Raw genomic sequence first — 5,001 nt, 5'->3', positions numbered from 1 at the left:
CCACTGTTGGTTGTTGAATCATCTCTAGTCCTTAGAATACCACGAATTTACTTTTCTTGGAAGAAGTAAAGCAATGAGAGATAAAAAAAGAATGTGTATGCCAAAACAAATTTTAAAAAGTTACCTGTTCCATTGGGGAGTCAACTAAAAACACAATGAAGAAAATTAAATCCATATTCTTTTTTAGATACTTGTAGCCAGAAAATAATTCAGAATTCAGTCCAAATTGTAGGAAAATAATAACAAAAACAATTTCAAGACTAGAATCTGATCACAAGCATTCTATAGTTTTCTTCTGAAGCATATTTTCACTCTCTAATTCTCCATTTCTACCAAAGATAAATCTTATTAAAACAAATTTATTTGAAAATAAGTTTTAGTATTATACTTGGATTGATTATTTGCATAAAGTGAAACAAAAATAGTGATTGGCCATATAGAGTCTTTTAAGTTGGCTTTGATAAAACTTTTTCATAAGGAATGTCAAATTAGACTTTCTAAATACATCTCAAGTATAGAAAGCCAAGCCAAGGTTTTTCCATTTGACCGTTCTGATATCTGTACAAATTGGGTGAATCCGTCTCTTCTCAAGGTCCCCAGAGTACCTTGAGTTTCATGGGCCTGTTACAAAGTAACATTCTTTACTTATGGAAATTTAGGAACTTTGTAAGAGAACCAAACGACAAGGCACGAGGCCAGGTTTTTTTTGTTTTGTTTTTCCCCCCACATCTATTGGTTTTATCAAATCAACCTCAATTCCTCAAAGCAGTTTGGTTTCATTTGAAACTATGACATTTTAGTCAAAGCCCTGATAAAATAATCAGTGTATCCAATATGTCCTATTACAAAAGGTAACTAAATTGCCATAAAATTACAAAATAAAAATAAAATAAAATAAAAAATAGTTCTGAATTCTGGATAAACCACACATAGAGAAAGAAAAATGCTTGAATTTTTTTCACGAAAGTATACTTTACTCAATTGCTATTAGCTATAAATAGCTCAAAGGAAAAGTTTTCTTGACCCTAGAAAACTTAATATTTTTAAAATCAACATTGTTTCAAAATAAAGCTCATACAAATCCTTTCAGTTTTCTATCGGTTCACTAACATGTAATTGATTATTGTTCATATTGATGTTGGGTTAGCAATCTTTATGGACAAATCATTTTTGTACTAACACTCTGAAAGATTGTACTTAGTCTAATTATATGATTTGCAAAGTTATGAGAAACCTGCATTGAATTGTACTTGTCAGGGTCCCTTTCTATGAATTTTCTTGAAAAAAAAAGCAAATTTTGGACTCTAGCTGACTATAAACTGTGTTCTGAGAAGAATCATAGTAAAATAAAAATTTTCTGTGGATAGCAAAAGATTTAGAGTAGCCATGGTTAAAGACACAATTAAATGAAAATTTTCTTATTTCTGTGGCATACAACAATTTTACATAATTATCATAATTATGACTGATAATATACCACACATGTCAGAATTTTAGAATACCACATCATTTTGAAACACATACTAATAACACATTTATACAACTATAACTCAAAGAAAATTAAATATCATTTCTTATTTGACAATGTTTCCCATATAATTTTAACATAACAAATAAGCCAAATATATATTTCCTGAATTTCCACGGGTTCCTTTTGGAAAAGGCTTAATTTTAGAATTTGAAATTTGATTTGGAAATGTCAAATATTAACATTTAGAATACTTGATATCAAAATAGGAGCATAAATTCCCACAAAATAATGATCATTCATTAGCCAAAGTAATTATTCTTAGATATCATTAAGCAAAGACCATTACTTATTGATAGAGGGGATTCAAACAATCAGGAAACCTAGTAAAGATAGTATAAAGCAACTCTCTCCTCTTTTTTATTTTACAGTTCATTCAAAGGATAAAGAAAATATTTTATTATCTCTTTCTAATACTATATGAAAATCTTGTTCAAAAGAGAAAACCAAAGTTTACTTTTTTATTGGTGTTTTATAAATATTAAATCTACTTTTTGTCTGAAAAAAATAATCTGCTTAATTGTAAACCCTGGAGGAGACTACTACATTCCCCCAGATGAGGAGGCTGAAGAGACCAGACTCCCATAGCCACTTCTGATATACTTCACAAGGCAGCAGGCAAAGACAATTCCCAGATATCGAAAAAAGCTATTCCAAGGGCTTCTACAACCACAACCAGCACATTTTTTCCTTAGCCAGCCCCCAATCTTCTCCACACAGCCTTCCTTATCGATCTCCTTCTCAGTGAAATTAATCCCATATTCCCCAGTGACATTGATGCTGCAGGAGTCCATGGACTCGGTTCTTGAACATGGAAGGGATGTTCTCCCAATCTGTGTAGTTAGTACTTAAAATCTTCCTGCATCCTATCCAGAATTGGAGCCATGTGGTTGTTTTTTGGGTAATTCTGCATCTGCTGCTGGAAGTTGTTATTAAACTCTGACATCATCTTATCTCTAAACACACAGCCAAGCAATGGTTGCAGCCACCTCTACCAGCATGGTAAGAGACAGGAAGATGGCAAACATGATCATAAGATAATAATTCTCCTTGCAGGGCCCACAGCAGCCCACAAAGGCCACAAGGAAGAGGAAGACACCCACTGCAATGATGGCCACAGGCAACAGAAAGCCAGAAGAGCCCCCTGGATTACGGTCTGACTGAAGACAAGCTGTGCCAGACACCCACGGCAATCAGTCTCACTGCCCAGGCACAAAAGGCCAGCAGGAGGACATAAAGCAAGAACTTCACACATTTCATTCCTCCTTCCACCACCATGGCTGCCGGGCCTGTCTCCTCTGGCTCTAACTCTGTGCAAGCCCCTGCACCATCAGACCCTGCAGACAGCTGCGGACTGCCTGGGGTTGGGTGGGGCCAGAACAAACACTTCCAGAAAGTCCCTGGCCTCACATCCTAGGTGTCTCCCAACATTATAGAGCATTCTAGAGTGGGAGTTTCTGGCCCCCCTCTATTGGCACAGCTTCTCCATTTTCCAGGGATCCTGGTCTGAGCTAAATCTAATTTTAATAAAACCTAATAAACAGAGTCATTCAATCTGGTTTTGACCATACCAAGATTTTCACAAATCTTTTATACCCTTTTACAGTTTTTAAAATTCTCTTTCATTTCAACTTCTCTGTAGCCTTTCAATTTATCTATCTCATTGTATCCTTTTTTATCCATTAAACTTAAAAACTTCCAAATAACTTATATATTACTTTTCCTTTGCAAAAACCACATTCTCATATTTCCTTTTCTTGTACATTCTGTGTATAGATTTATTTCCCTTCCTTATTTTTTTTTTTTAGACAGAGTCCAGCTCCATTGCCCAGGCTGGAGTAGAGTGGCGCTACCTCACATCACTGCAACCTCTGCCTTCCAGGTTCAAGCAATTCTTCTGTCTCAGCCTCCCGAGTAGCTGGGACTACAGGCATGCACCACCACACCTGACTAATTTTTGTACTTTTAGTAGAGATGGAGGTTTCTCCTTATTGGGCAGGCTGGTCTCCAACTCCTGACCTCATGATCCACCCACCTCAGTCTCCTAAAGTGCTGGGATTACAGACGTGAGCCACCGCACCCAGCCTCGTTTTCCTTCTTATATCTAGTTTTAATTATCATATACCACTCAGAATTTTAACCTGTAGTAACCCCAGTAAGTAATTTTTAACTATCAGTTACATATTAACAATTTATGAATATACATTTTATCATGTTTAGAAACATAGTTGTCTTAATGGAACAATTTTTAATGTGGAATAGAACATATTTATTAAAAGGGTTACATATATTTGTTTCTCTGAAATAAGAAGCCAAAAATATATAAGCTTCAACTCGTAATTAGTCATTAATGTCTTAGTATTAGATCTTCTGTAGATGATTTAGGTATTCAATGAACATTTATAATTTAACTTAGCTTAGCAAAATCCCTAAGGGAAAAATTATCAAAAGGATTTGAATATCCTTTTCAAGTAAACACGTTATGGGAAAGGGATCCCAATCAAGACCCCAAGAGAGGGTTCTTGGACCTCATCCAAGAAAGAATTTGGGGTGAGTCCATACAGTAAAGTGAAAGCAAGTTTATTAAGAAAGTAAAGAAATGACAGAATGGCTACTCCATAGGCAGAGCAGCAGCATGGGCTACTCAACTGATTAATTATACTTATAGTTACTTCTTGATTATATGCTTAACAAGGGGTGGATTATTCATGAGATTTCTAGGAAAAGGGTGGGTAATTTCTAGAACTGAGGGTTCCTCCCATTTTTAGACCATATAGGGTAATGTTCTGACATTGCCATGGCATTTATAAACTGTCATGATGCTGGTGGGAGTGTGTTTTACCATCCTAATGCATTATAATTAGCGTATCATGAGCAGTACGGATGACCAGAGTTCACTTTCCTGGCCATCTTGGTTTTGGTGGGTTTTTGCCAGCTTCTTTACTGCAAACTCTTTTATCAGCAAGATCTCTATGACCTGCATCTTGTGCTGACCTCCTATCTCATCCTGTAAACAAGAATGCCTAAACTTCTGGGAATACAGCCCAGTAGGTCTCAGGCTTATTTTATCCAGCCCTATTCAAGACAGAGTCACTCTAGTTCAAATCCCTCTGACAAATGCTTTATGAAGCAAAATTATAATTATTTATTCCATTTACATTTATTTAGTTTATTCTTAAAAATTATGTTTAGAAAATTTCAGGAGACATTAGACAATTCTAGCAATCATTTCAAGTTACATTTTCTACTATCCTTTATGTTACTCTATATTAGGCAAGTATCATAAAAGCATAAAACTTAAAATTAAATCCATGCCTTTTGTGTTGATAACTCAGAAGACAGTTATTTTTATTAAACTGATAATATTAAATTAGTCGTATTGGTCAAAGATATACCTAAGTCATGTGAACTAAAAGACATTTTAGTTTCTGTTATTCTGATAAAATATTTAATTTCAGATATTTATTTTTAAG

At 34.9% G+C, this 5,001-nt stretch overlaps 1 pseudogene; it reads right to left on the bottom strand.

Moving 5' to 3' along the window:
• Positions 1-2,070: 2,070 nt before the first annotated feature.
• On the bottom strand, positions 2,071-2,820 carry LOC116556604 (annotated as a pseudogene).
• Between the last annotated feature and the right edge of the window lie 2,181 nt (positions 2,821-5,001).

This window comes from Sapajus apella, unplaced genomic scaffold (assembly GCF_009761245.1).
Source record: "Sapajus apella isolate SASKATOON/1434 unplaced genomic scaffold, GSC_monkey_1.0 scaffold17, whole genome shotgun sequence".
Lineage (NCBI taxonomy): Eukaryota > Metazoa > Chordata > Mammalia > Primates > Cebidae > Sapajus > Sapajus apella.
Note: the sequence above shows the minus strand (reverse complement) of the source record. Positions and strands in the feature narration are given on the sequence as shown.